The 13,845-nt window shown below is 44.6% G+C and overlaps 10 non-coding genes across 10 annotated transcripts; all 10 read left to right on the forward strand.

Moving 5' to 3' along the window:
* Window positions 1-364: 364 nt before the first annotated feature.
* Window positions 365-483, forward strand: LOC139067347 (5S ribosomal RNA). The gene has a single exon (XR_011519653.1). It is a non-coding gene; the product is annotated as a 5S ribosomal RNA (ribosomal RNA).
* Window positions 484-1,743: 1,260 nt separating this feature from the next.
* On the forward strand, window positions 1,744-1,862 carry LOC139068238 (5S ribosomal RNA). The gene has a single exon (XR_011519837.1). It is a non-coding gene; the product is annotated as a 5S ribosomal RNA (ribosomal RNA).
* Window positions 1,863-3,122: 1,260 nt separating this feature from the next.
* LOC139068239 (5S ribosomal RNA) lies at window positions 3,123-3,241 on the forward strand. Its single transcript, XR_011519838.1, has one exon. It is a non-coding gene; the product is annotated as a 5S ribosomal RNA (ribosomal RNA).
* A 1,258-nt stretch (window positions 3,242-4,499) lies between these two features.
* LOC139067358 (5S ribosomal RNA) lies at window positions 4,500-4,618 on the forward strand. The gene has a single exon (XR_011519654.1). It is a non-coding gene; the product is annotated as a 5S ribosomal RNA (ribosomal RNA).
* Window positions 4,619-5,879: 1,261 nt separating this feature from the next.
* On the forward strand, window positions 5,880-5,998 carry LOC139068280 (5S ribosomal RNA). Its single transcript, XR_011519879.1, has one exon. It is a non-coding gene; the product is annotated as a 5S ribosomal RNA (ribosomal RNA).
* Window positions 5,999-7,258: 1,260 nt separating this feature from the next.
* LOC139067369 (5S ribosomal RNA) lies at window positions 7,259-7,377 on the forward strand. Its single transcript, XR_011519655.1, has one exon. It is a non-coding gene; the product is annotated as a 5S ribosomal RNA (ribosomal RNA).
* A 1,259-nt stretch (window positions 7,378-8,636) lies between these two features.
* On the forward strand, window positions 8,637-8,755 carry LOC139068276 (5S ribosomal RNA). The gene has a single exon (XR_011519875.1). It is a non-coding gene; the product is annotated as a 5S ribosomal RNA (ribosomal RNA).
* A 1,260-nt stretch (window positions 8,756-10,015) lies between these two features.
* On the forward strand, window positions 10,016-10,134 carry LOC139068313 (5S ribosomal RNA). The gene has a single exon (XR_011519912.1). It is a non-coding gene; the product is annotated as a 5S ribosomal RNA (ribosomal RNA).
* A 1,260-nt stretch (window positions 10,135-11,394) lies between these two features.
* On the forward strand, window positions 11,395-11,513 carry LOC139068281 (5S ribosomal RNA). Its single transcript, XR_011519880.1, has one exon. It is a non-coding gene; the product is annotated as a 5S ribosomal RNA (ribosomal RNA).
* A 1,262-nt stretch (window positions 11,514-12,775) lies between these two features.
* On the forward strand, window positions 12,776-12,894 carry LOC139067380 (5S ribosomal RNA). Its single transcript, XR_011519656.1, has one exon. It is a non-coding gene; the product is annotated as a 5S ribosomal RNA (ribosomal RNA).
* Window positions 12,895-13,845: the final 951 nt, after the last annotated feature.

Below are 13,845 nucleotides of genomic sequence, written 5' to 3' on the forward strand. Positions count from 1 at the left end.
GGGCGTGGGTCCCACTTTCCATGGGCCCACCACTCATAGGAGGGACAAAGGAAAAACGAGGTACTTCTCTCAACTGAGGTGAAGGTGGCCTTTTTGTACATCCAAATGTTAAATAATATCGTTTGTACTTTCTGACGTCTGCGATGTGAACAAATTTGGATTAAAGCGCATGAACCTATTCTACTGTGTCACTACACAAGCTCCCCTCTCCGCTTTCGCCCACGGAGCCCGGCCAGACACAGCTCAAACTGGGGATGAGGGCGGTTTACTGGAAAGGCCTCAAATTGCAGCATTCCATTCAATGGCAGCCAAGGGCACAACTGTCTCTGCACCCATAAAACGGAGGACGGAAGGACAAGCCTTCGCTTACGGCCATACCACCCTGAACACGCCCGATCTCGTCTGATCTCGGAAGCTAAGCAGGGTCGGGCCTGGTTAGTACTTGGATGGGAGACCGCCTGGGAATACCAGGTGCTGTAAGCTTTTGTCCTTGTCTTTTGAGCCAGCAGAGGGTGCTGTTACGCACTCGCCCTTCTGAGGAACAACACCTTACAGACCTCAAACAGTTACAACAGCATATTGCACTTTTCCTTAACCCTTTCATGCATAATAGTCACTCAAGTGGACAGGTACTCAAAATTGTTATTTATTTATTTTTGCTATTAAGCACAGCTGTTGAAGACTTTATTGCATTTGAGCACCTCCATTTGGACTTTGGTAAGCCAAGCCAACATATTTCATGTTCAGATTGCACGCTGTTCACTGAGGTGGACATGTAATAAATTATTTGTAAATTATACATTTTTACAAAAAATATTTGTTGAAATTTGTTTCATTCACACCTAAAGATGAATCAAAAAATTGTTAAAAAAAATCATGGTTGAAGATTTCATAATTCATGCATCAAAGGGTTAACACAGAAATGTCAAAAAGCCCATTCCCTGGGGCAATCAGGTTTTAAAAGAGCGTTTCTTCTTCAATACGTTCACATTTTACTTCCCAAGTTGCAATAGAGAAAATCCAACTCATCTATCTGTGACTTACTTGCAATTCAGGGATCTAACTAAAGATTGTCATTAAGATTTCGTTCCGGAGCAAGGCTCTGCAGCCTGCGGCCATGATGGCACGTCGCAAGTCTTTGCCGCTACGCTACCAGCTAAAAGAAATGTGGGCCTTTTACTGGAATGGCATCAAAATGCACCAATAGGTCTTTTCCACAAAGACCCAAATAGGTTGTTGGAGAAACACATTGCAATTTATTGCTGCCAAACACAAGAAAAGCTGAACTCACAAACTAAGAAAAATCGGGCGCCAGTCGGCCGGCACCTGTTTGCAAGGATTTCACCCACAGAGCCCGGCCAGACGCAGCCCGAACAGGGGGGCGTGGGTCCCACTTTCCATGGGCCCACCACTCATAGGAGGGACAAAGGAAAAACGAGGTACTTCTCTCAACTGAGGTGAAGGTGGCCTTTTTGTACATCCAAATGTTAAATAATATCGTTTGTACTTTCTGACGTCTGCGATGTGAACAAATTTGGATTAAAGCGCATGAACCTATTCTACTGTGTCACTACACAAGCTCCCCTCTCCGCTTTCGCCCACGGAGCCCGGCCAGACACAGCTCAAACTGGGGATGAGGGCGGTTTACTGGAAAGGCCTCAAATTGCAGCATTCCATTCAATGGCAGCCAAGGGCACAACTGTCTCTGCACCCATAAAACGGAGGACGGAAGGACCAGCCTTCGCTTACGGCCATACCACCCTGAACACGCCCGTTCTCGTCTGATCTCGGAAGCTAAGCAGGGTCGGGCCTGGTTAGTACTTGGATGGGAGACCGCCTGGGAATACCAGGTGCTGTAAGCTTTTGTCCTTGTCTTTTGAGCCAGCAGAGGGTGCTGTTACGCACTCGCCCTTCTGAGGAACAACACCTTACAGACCTCAAACAGTTACAACAGCATATTGCACTTTTCCTTAACCCTTTCATGCATAATAGTCACTCAAGTGGACAGGTACTCAAAATTGTTATTTATTTATTTTTGCTATTAAGCACAGCTGTTGAAGACTTTATTGCATTTGAGCACCTCCATTTGGACTTTGGTAAGCCAAGCCAACATATTTCATGTTCAGATTGCACGCTGTTCACTGAGGTGGACATGTAATAAATTATTTGTAAATTATACATTTTTACAAAAAATATTTGTTGAAATTTGTTTCATTCACACCTAAAGATGAATCAAAAAATTGTTAAAAAAAATCATGGTTGAAGATTTCATAATTCATGCATCAAAGGGTTAACACAGAAATGTCAAAAAGCCCATTCCCTGGGGCAATCAGGTTTTAAAAGAGCGTTTCTTCTTCAATACGTTCACATTTTACTTCCCAAGTTGCAATAGAGAAAATCCAACTCATCTATCTGTGACTTACTTGCAATTCAGGGATCTAACTAAAGATTGTCATTAAGATTTCGTTCCGGAGCAAGGCTCTGCAGCCTGCGGCCATGATGGCACGTCGCAAGTCTTTGCCGCTACGCTACCAGCTAAAAGAAATGTGGGCCTTTTACTGGAATGGCATCAAAATGCACCAATAGGTCTTTTCCACAAAGACCCAAATAGGTTGTTGGAGAAACACATTGCAATTTATTGCTGCCAAACACAAGAAAAGCTGAACTCACAAACTAAGAAAAATCGGGCGCCAGTCGGCCGGCACCTGTTTGCAAGGATTTCACCCACAGAGCCCGGCCAGACGCAGCCCGAACAGGGGGGCGTGGGTCCCACTTTCCATGGGCCCACCACTCATAGGAGGGGCAAAGGAAAAACGAGGTACTTCTCTCAACTGAGGTGAAGGTGGCCTTTTTGTACATCCAAATGTTAAATAATATCGTTTGTACTTTCTGACGTCTGCGATGTGAACAAATTTGGATTAAAGCGCATGAACCTATTCTACTGTGTCACTACACAAGCTCCCCTCTCCGCTTTCGCCCACGGAGCCCGGCCAGACACAGCTCAAACTGGGGATGAGGGCGGTTTACTGGAAAGGCCTCAAATTGCAGCATTCCATTCAATGGCAGCCAAGGGCACAACTGTCTCTGCACCCATAAAACGGAGGACGGAAGGACAAGCCTTCGCTTACGGCCATACCACCCTGAACACGCCCGTTCTCGTCTGATCTCGGAAGCTAAGCAGGGTCGGGCCTGGTTAGTACTTGGATGGGAGACCGCCTGGGAATACCAGGTGCTGTAAGCTTTTGTCCTTGTCTTTTGAGCCAGCAGAGGGTGCTGTTACGCACTCGCCCTTCTGAGGAACAACACCTTACAGACCTCAAACAGTTACAACAGCATATTGCACTTTTCCTTAACCCTTTCATGCATAATAGTCACTCAAGTGGACAGGTACTCAAAATTGTTATTTATTTATTTTTGCTATTAAGCACAGCTGTTGAAGACTTTATTGCATTTGAGCACCTCCATTTGGACTTTGGTAAGCCAAGCCAACATATTTCATGTTCAGATTGCACGCTGTTCACTGAGGTGGACATGTAATAAATTATTTGTAAATTATACATTTTTACAAAAAATATTTGTTGAAATTTGTTTCATTCACACCTAAAGATGAATCAAAAAATTGTTAAAAAAAATCATGGTTGAAGATTTCATAATTCATGCATCAAAGGGTTAACACAGAAATGTCAAAAAGCCCATTCCCTGGGGCAATCAGGTTTTAAAAGAGCGTTTCTTCTTCAATACGTTCACATTTTACTTCCCAAGTTGCAATAGAGAAAATCCAACTCATCTATCTGTGACTTACTTGCAATTCAGGGATCTAACTAAAGATTGTCATTAAGATTTCGTTCCGGAGCAAGGCTCTGCAGCCTGCGGCCATGATGGCACGTCGCAAGTCTTTGCCGCTACGCTACCAGCTAAAAGAAATGTGGGCCTTTTACTGGAATGGCATCAAAATGCACCAATAGGTCTTTTCCACAAAGACCCAAATAGGTTGTTGGAGAAACACATTGCAATTTATTGCTGCCAAACACAAGAAAAGCTGAACTCACAAACTAAGAAAAATCAGGCGCCAGCCGGCCGGCACCTATTTGCAAGGATTTCACCCACAGAGCCCGGCCAGACGCAGCCCGAACAGGGGGGCGTGGGTCCCACTTTGCATGGGCCCACCACTCATAGGAGGGACAAAGGAAAAACGAGGTACTTCTCTCAACTGAGGTGAAGGTGGCCTTTTTGTACATCCAAATGTTAAATAATATCGTTTGTACTTTCTGACGTCTGCGATGTGAACAAATTTGGATTAAAGCGCATGAACCTATTCTACTGTGTCACTACACAAGCTCCCCTCTCCGCTTTCGCCCACGGAGCCCGGCCAGACACAGCTCAAACTGGGGATGAGGGCGGTTTACTGGAAAGGCCTCAAATTGCAGCATTCCATTCAATGGCAGCCAAGGGCACAACTGTCTCTGCACCCATAAAACGGAAGACGGAAGGACAAGTCCGCTTACGGCCATACCACCCTGAACACGCCCGATCTCGTCTGATCTCGGAAGCTAAGCAGGGTCGGGCCTGGTTAGTACTTGGATGGGAGACCGCCTGGGAATACCAGGTGCTGTAAGCTTTTGTCCTTGTCTTTTGAGCCAGCAGAGGGTGCTGTTATGCACTCGCCCTTCTGAGGAACAACACCTTACAGACCTCAAACAGTTACAACAGCATATTGCACTTTTCCTTAACCCTTTCATGCATAATAGTCACTCAAGTGGACAGGTACTCAAAATTGTTATTTATTTATTTTTGCTATTAAGCACAGCTGTTGAAGACTTTATTGCATTTGAGCACCTCCATTTGGACTTTGGTAAGCCAAGCCAACATATTTCATGTTCAGATTGCACGCTGTTCACTGAGGTGGACATGTAATAAATTATTTGTAAATTATACATTTTTACAAAAAATATTTGTTGAAATTTGTTTCATTCACACCTAAAGAAGAATCAAAAAATTGTTAAAAAAAAATCATGGTTGAAGATTTCATAATTCATGCATCAAAGGGTTAACACAGAAATGTCAAAAAGCCCATTCCCTGGGGCAATCAGGTTTTAAAAGAGCGTTTCTTCTTCAATACGTTCACATTTTACTTCCCAAGTTGCAATAGAGAAAATCCAACTCATCTATCTGTGACTTACTTGCAATTCAGGGATCTAACTAAAGATTGTCATTAAGATTTCGTTCCGGAGCAAGGCTCTGCAGCCTGCGGCCATGATGGCACGTCGCAAGTCTTTGCCGCTACGCTACCAGCTAAAAGAAATGTGGGCCTTTTACTGGAATGGCATCAAAATGCACCAATAGGTCTTTTCCACAAAGACCCAAATAGGTTGTTGGAGAAACACATTGCAATTTATTGCTGCCAAACACAAGAAAAGCTGAACTCACAAACTAAGAAAAATCGGGCGCCAGTCGGCCGGCACCTGTTTGCAAGGATTTCACCCACAGAGCCCGGCCAGACGCAGCCCGAACAGGGGGGCGTGGGTCCCACTTTCCATGGGCCCACCACTCATAGGAGGGACAAAGGAAAAACGAGGTACTTCTCTCAACTGAGGTGAAGGTGGCCTTTTTGTACATCCAAATGTTAAATAATATCGTTTGTACTTTCTGACGTCTGCGATGTGAACAAATTTGGATTAAAGCGCATGAACCTATTCTACTGTGTCACTACACAAGCTCCACTCCCCGCTTTCGCCCACGGAGCCCGGCCAGACACAGCTCAAACTGGGGATGAGGGCGGTTTACTGGAAAGGCCTCAAATTGCAGCATTCCATTCAATGGCAGCCAAGGGCACAACTGTCTCTGCACCCATAAAACGGAGGACGGAAGGACAAGCCTTCGCTTACGGCCATACCACCCTGAACACGCCCGATCTCGTCTGATCTCGGAAGCTAAGCAGGGTCGGGCCTGGTTAGTACTTGGATGGGAGACCGCCTGGGAATACCAGCTGCTGTAAGCTTTTGTCCTTGTCTTTTGAGCCAGCAGAGGGTGCTGTTACGCACTCGCCCTTCTGAGGAACAACACCTTACAGACCTCAAACAGTTACAACAGCATATTGCACTTTTCCTTAACCCTTTCATGCATAATAGTCACTCAAGTGGACAGGTACTCAAAATTGTTATTTATTTATTTTTGCTATTAAGCACAGCTGTTGAAGACTTTATTGCATTTGAGCACCTCCATTTGGACTTTGGTAAGCCAAGCCAACATATTTCATGTTCAGATTGCACGCTGTTCACTGAGGTGGACATGTAATAAATTATTTGTAAATTATACATTTTTACAAAAAATATTTGTTGAAATTTGTTTCATTCACACCTAAAGATGAATCAAAAAATTGTTAAAAAAAATCATGGTTGAAGATTTCATAATTCATGCATCAAAGGGTTAACACAGAAATGTCAAAAAGCCCATTCCCTGGGGCAATCAGGTTTTAAAAGAGCGTTTCTTCTTCAATACGTTCACATTTTACTTCCCAAGTTGCAATAGAGAAAATCCAACTCATCTATCTGTGACTTACTTGCAATTCAGGGATCTAACTAAAGATTGTCATTAAGATTTCGTTCCGGAGCAAGGCTCTGCAGCCTGCGGCCATGATGGCACGTCGCAAGTCTTTGCCGCTACGCTACCAGCTAAAAGAAATGTGGGCCTTTTACTGGAATGGCATCAAAATGCACCAATAGGTCTTTTCCACAAAGACCCAAATAGGTTGTTGGAGAAACACATTGCAATTTATTGCTGCCAAACACAAGAAAAGCTGAACTCACAAACTAAGAAAAATCGGGCGCCAGCCGGCCGGCACCTGTTTGCAAGGATTTCACCCACAGAGCCCGGCCAGACGCAGCCCGAACAGGGGGGCGTGGGTCCCACTTTCCATGGGCCCACCACTCATAGGAGGGACAAAGGAAAAACGAGGTACTTCTCTCAACTGAGGTGAAGGTGGCCTTTTTGTACATCCAAATGTTAAATAATATCGTTTGTACTTTCTGACGTCTGCGATGTGAACAAATTTGGATTAAAGCGCATGAACCTATTCTACTGTGTCACTACACAAGCTCCCCTCTCCGCTTTCGCCCACGGAGCCCGGCCAGACACAGCTCAAACTGGGGATGAGGGCGGTTTACTGGAAAGGCCTCAAATTGCAGCATTCCATTCAATGGCAGCCAAGGGCACAACTGTCTCTGCACCCATAAAACGGAGGACGGAAGGACAAGCCTTCGCTTACGGCCATACCACCCTGAACACGCCCGATCTCGTCTGATCTCGGAAGCTAAGCAGGGTCGGGCCTGGTTAGTACTTGGATGGGAGACCGCCTGGGAATACCAGGTGCTGTAAGCTTTTGTCCTTGTCTTTTGAGCCAGCAGAGGGTGCTGTTATGCACTCGCCCTTCTGAGGAACAACACCTTACAGACCTCAAACAGTTACAACAGCATATTGCACTTTTCCTTAACCCTTTCATGCATAATAGTCACTCAAGTGGACAGGTACTCAAAATTGTTATTTATTTATTTTTGCTATTAAGCACAGCTGTTGAAGACTTTATTGCATTTGAGCACCTCCATTTGGACTTTGGTAAGCCAAGCCAACATATTTCATGTTCAGATTGCACGCTGTTCACTGAGGTGGACATGTAATAAATTATTTGTAAATTATACATTTTTACAAAAAATATTTGTTGAAATTTGTTTCATTCACACCTAAAGATGAATCAAAAAATTGTTAAAAAAAAATCATGGTTGAAGATTTCATAATTCATGCATCAAAGGGTTAACACAGAAATGTCAAAAAGCCCATTCCCTGGGGCAATCAGGTTTTAAAAGAGCGTTTCTTCTTCAATACGTTCACATTTTACTTCCCAAGTTGCAATAGAGAAAATCCAACTCATCTATCTGTGACTTACTTGCAATTCAGGGATCTAACTAAAGATTGTCATTAAGATTTCGTTCCGGAGCAAGGCTCTGCAGCCTGCGGCCATGATGGCACGTCGCAAGTCTTTGCCGCTACGCTACCAGCTAAAAGAAATGTGGGCCTTTTACTGGAATGGCATCAAAATGCACCAATAGGTCTTTTCCACAAAGACCCAAATAGGTTGTTGGAGAAACACATTGCAATTTATTGCTGCCAAACACAAGAAAAGCTGAACTCACAAACTAAGAAAAATCGGGCGCCAGCCGGCCGGCACCTGTTTGCAAGGATTTCACCCACAGAGCCCGGCCAGACGCAGCCCGAACAGGGGGGCGTGGGTCCCACTTTCCATGGGCCCACCACTCATAGGAGGGACAAAGGAAAAACGAGGTACTTCCCTCAACTGAGGTGAAGGTGGCCTTTTTGTACATCCAAATGTTAAATAATATCGTTTGTACTTTCTGACGTCTGCGATGTGAACAAATTTGGATTAAAGCGCATGAACCTATTCTACTGTGTCACTACACAAGCTCCCCTCTCCGCTTTCGCCCACGGAGCCCGGCCAGACACAGCTCAAACTGGGGATGAGGGCGGTTTACTGGAAAGGCCTCAAATTGCAGCATTCCATTCAATGGCAGCCAAGGGCACAACTGTCTCTGCACCCATAAAACGGAAGACGGAAGGACAAGTCCGCTTACGGCCATACCACCCTGAACACGCCCTATCTCGTCTGATCTCGGAAGCTAAGCAGGGTCGGGCCTGGTTAGTACTTGGATGGGAGACCGCCTGGGAATACCAGGTGCTGTAAGCTTTTGTCCTTGTCTTTTGAGCCAGCAGAGGGTGCTGTTATGCACTCGCCCTTCTGAGGAACAACACCTTACAGACCTCAAACAGTTACAACAGCATATTGCACTTTTCCTTAACCCTTTCATGCATAATAGTCACTCAAGTGGACAGGTACTCAAAATTGTTATTTATTTATTTTTGCTATTAAGCACAGCTGTTGAAGACTTTATTGCATTTGAGCACCTCCATTTGGACTTTGGTAAGCCAAGCCAACATATTTCATGTTCAGATTGCACGCTGTTCACTGAGGTGGACATGTAATAAATTATTTGTAAATTATACATTTTTACAAAAAATATTTGTTGAAATTTGTTTCATTCACACCTAAAGATGAATCAAAAAATTGTTAAAAAAAAATCATGGTTGAAGATTTCATAATTCATGCATCAAAGGGTTAACACAGAAATGTCAAAAAGCCCATTCCCTGGGGCAATCAGGTTTTAAAAGAGCGTTTCTTCTTCAATACGTTCACATTTTACTTCCCAAGTTGCAATAGAGAAAATCCAACTCATCTATCTGTGACTTACTTGCAATTCAGGGATCTAACTAAAGATTGTCATTAAGATTTCGTTCCGGAGCAAGGCTCTGCAGCCTGCGGCCATGATGGCACGTCGCAAGTCTTTGCCGCTACGCTACCAGCTAAAAGAAATGTGGGCCTTTTACTGGAATGGCATCAAAATGCACCAATAGGTCTTTTCCACAAAGACCCAAATAGGTTGTTGGGGAAACACATTGCAATTTATTGCTGCCAAACACAAGAAAAGCTGAACTCACAAACTAAGAAAAATCGGGCGCCAGTCGGCCGGCACCTGTTTGCAAGGATTTCACCCACAGAGCCCGGCCAGACGCAGCCCGAACAGGGGGGCGTGGGTCCCACTTTCCATGGGCCCACCACTCATAGGAGGGACAAAGGAAAAACGAGGTACTTCTCTCAACTGAGGTGAAGGTGGCCTTTTTGTACATCCAAATGTTAAATAATATCGTTTGTACTTTCTGACGTCTGCGATGTGAACAAATTTGGATTAAAGCGCATGAACCTATTCTACTGTGTCACTACACAAGCTCCCCTCTCCGCTTTCGCCCACGGAGCCCGGCCAGACACAGCTCAAACTGGGGATGAGGGCGGTTTACTGGAAAGGCCTCAAATTGCAGCATTCCATTCAATGGCAGCCAAGGGCACAACTGTCTCTGCACCCATAAAACGGAGGACGGAAGGAAAGCCTTCGCTTACGGCCATACCACCCTGAACACGCCTGATCTCGTCTGATCTCGGAAGCTAAGCAGGGTCGGGCCTGGTTAGTACTTGGATGGGAGACCGCCTGGGAATACCAGCTGCTGTAAGCTTTTGTCCTTGTCTTTTGAGCCAGCAGAGGGTGCTGTTACGCACTCGCCCTTCTGAGGAACAACACCTTACAGACCTCAAACAGTTACAACAGCATATTGCACTTTTCCTTAACCCTTTCATGCATAATAGTCACTCAAGTGGACAGGTACTCAAAATTGTTATTTATTTATTTTTGCTATTAAGCACAGCTGTTGAAGACTTTATTGCATTTGAGCACCTCCATTTGGACTTTGGTAAGCCAAGCCAACATATTTCATGTTCAGATTGCACGCTGTTCACTGAGGTGGACATGTAATAAATTATTTGTAAATTATACATTTTTACAAAAAATATTTGTTGAAATTTGTTTCATTCACACCTAAAGATGAATCAAAAAATTGTTAAAAAAAATCATGGTTGAAGATTTCATAATTCATGCATCAAAGGGTTAACACAGAAATGTCAAAAAGCCCATTCCCTGGGGCAATCAGGTTTTAAAAGAGCGTTTCTTCTTCAATACGTTCACATTTTACTTCCCAAGTTGCAATAGAGAAAATCCAACTCATCTATCTGTGACTTACTTGCAATTCAGGGATCTAATTAAAGATTGTCATTAAGATTTCGTTCCGGAGCAAGGCTCTGCAGCCTGCGGCCATGATGGCACGTCGCAAGTCTTTGCCGCTACGCTACCAGCTAAAAGAAATGTGGGCCTTTTACTGGAATGGCATCAAAATGCACCAATAGGTCTTTTCCACAAAGACCCAAATAGGTTGTTGGGGAAACACATTGCAATTTATTGCTGCCAAACACAAGAAAAGCTGAACTCACAAACTAAGAAAAATCGGGCGCCAGCCGGCCGGCACCTGTTTGCAAGGATTTCACCCACAGAGCCCGGCCAGACGCAGCCCGAACAGGGGGGCGTGGGTCCCACTTTCCATGGGCCCACCACTCATAGGAGGGACAAAGGAAAAACGAGGTACTTCTCTCAACTGAGGTGAAGGTGGCCTTTTTGTACATCCAAATGTTAAATAATATCGTTTGTACTTTCTGACGTCTGCGATGTGAACAAATTTGGATTAAAGCGCATGAACCTATTCTACTGTGTCACTACACAAGCTCCCCTCTCCGCTTTCGCCCACGGAGCCCGGCCAGACACAGCTCAAACTGGGGATGAGGGCGGTTTACTGGAAAGGCCTCAAATTGCAGCATTCCATTCAATGGCAGCCAAGGGCACAACTGTCTCTGCACCCATAAAACGGAGGACGGAAGGACAAGCCTTCGCTTACGGCCATACCACCCTGAACACGCCCGATCTCGTCTGATCTCGGAAGCTAAGCAGGGTCGGGCCTGGTTAGTACTTGGATGGGAGACCGCCTGGGAATACCAGCTGCTGTAAGCTTTTGTCCTTGTCTTTTGTGAGCCAGCAGAGGGTGCTGTTACGCACTCGCCCTTCTGAGGAACAACACCTTACAGACCTCAAACAGTTACAACAGCATATTGCACTTTTCCTTAACCCTTTCATGCATAATAGTCACTCAAGTGGACAGGTACTCAAAATTGTTATTTATTTATTTTTGCTATTAAGCACAGCTGTTGAAGACTTTATTGCATTTGAGCACCTCCATTTGGACTTTGGTAAGCCAAGCCAACATATTTCATGTTCAGATTGCACGCTGTTCACTGAGGTGGACATGTAATAAATTATTTGTAAATTATACATTTTTACAAAAAATATTTGTTGAAATTTGTTTCATTCACACCTAAAGATGAATCAAAAAATTGTTAAAAAAAATCATGGTTGAAGATTTCATAATTCATGCATCAAAGGGTTAACACAGAAATGTCAAAAAGCCCATTCCCTGGGGCAATCAGGTTTTAAAAGAGCGTTTCTTCTTCAATACGTTCACATTTTACTTCCCAAGTTGCAATAGAGAAAATCCAACTCATCTATCTGTGACTTACTTGCAATTCAGGGATCTAACTAAAGATTGTCATTAAGATTTCGTTCCGGAGCAAGGCTCTGCAGCCTGCGGCCATGATGGCACGTCGCAAGTCTTTGCCGCTACGCTACCAGCTAAAAGAAATGTGGGCCTTTTACTGGAATGGCATCAAAATGCACCAATAGGTCTTTTCCACAAAGACCCAAATAGGTTGTTGGAGAAACACATTGCAATTTATTGCTGCCAAACACAAGAAAAGCTGAACGCACAAACTAAGAAAAATCGGGCGCCAGCCGGCCGGCACCTGTTTGCAAGGATTTCACCCACAGAGCCCGGCCAGACGCAGCCCGAACAGGGGGGCGTGGGTCCCACTTTCCATGGGCCCACCACTCATAGGAGGGACAAAGGAAAAACGAGGTACTTCTCTCAACTGAGGTGAAGGTGGCCTTTTTGTACATCCAAATGTTAAATAATATCGTTTGTACTTTCTGACGTCTGCGATGTGAACAAATTTGGATTAAAGCGCATGAACCTATTCTACTGTGTCACTACACAAGCTCCCCTCTCCGCTTTCGCCCACGGAGCCCGGCCAGACACAGCTCAAACTGGGGATGAGGGCGGTTTACTGGAAAGGCCTCAAATTGCAGCATTCCATTCAATGGCAGCCAAGGGCACAACTGTCTCTGCACCCATAAAACGGAGGACGGAAGGACAAGCCTTCGCTTACGGCCATACCACCCTGAACACGCCCGATCTCGTCTGATCTCGGAAGCTAAGCAGGGTCGGGCCTGGTTAGTACTTGGATGGGAGACCGCCTGGGAATACCAGGTGCTGTAAGCTTTTGTCCTTGTCTTTTGAGCCAGCAGAGGGTGCTGTTACGCACTCGCCCTTCTGAGGAACAACACCTTACAGACCTCAAACAGTTACAACAGCATATTGCACTTTTCCTTAACCCTTTCATGCATAATAGTCACTCAAGTGGACAGGTACTCAAAATTGTTATTTATTTATTTTTGCTATTAAGCACAGCTGTTGAAGACTTTATTGCATTTGAGCACCTCCATTTGGACTTTGGTAAGCCAAGCCAACATATTTCATGTTCAGATTGCACGCTGTTCACTGAGGTGGACATGTAATAAATTATTTGTAAATTATACATTTTTACAAAAAATATTTGTTGAAATTTGTTTCATTCACACCTAAAGATGAATCAAAAAATTGTTAAAAAAAATCATGGTTGAAGATTTCATAATTCATGCATCAAAGGGTTAACACAGAAATGTCAAAAAGCCCATTCCCTGGGGCAATCAGGTTTTAAAAGAGCGTTTCTTCTTCAATACGTTCACATTTTACTTCCCAAGTTGCAATAGAGAAAATCCAACTCATCTATCTGTGACTTACTTGCAATTCAGGGATCTAACTAAAGATTGTCATTAAGATTTCGTTCCGGAGCAAGGCTCTGCAGCCTGCGGCCATGATGGCACGTCGCAAGTCTTTGCCGCTACGCTACCAGCTAAAAGAAATGTGGGCCTTTTACTGGAATGGCATCAAAATGCACCAATAGGTCTTTTCCACAAAGACCCAAATAGGTTGTTGGAGAAACACATTGCAATTTATTGCTGCCAAACACAAGAAAAGCTGAACTCACAAACTAAGAAAAATCGGGCGCCAGCCGGCCGGCACCTGTTTGCAAGGATTTCACCCACAGAGCCCGGCCAGACGCAGCCCGAACAGGGGGGCGTGGGTCCCACTTTCCATGGGCCCACCACTCATAGGAGGGACAAAGGAAAA

This window comes from Nothobranchius furzeri, chromosome 2, assembly GCF_043380555.1.
Source record: "Nothobranchius furzeri strain GRZ-AD chromosome 2, NfurGRZ-RIMD1, whole genome shotgun sequence".
Lineage (NCBI taxonomy): Eukaryota > Metazoa > Chordata > Actinopteri > Cyprinodontiformes > Nothobranchiidae > Nothobranchius > Nothobranchius furzeri.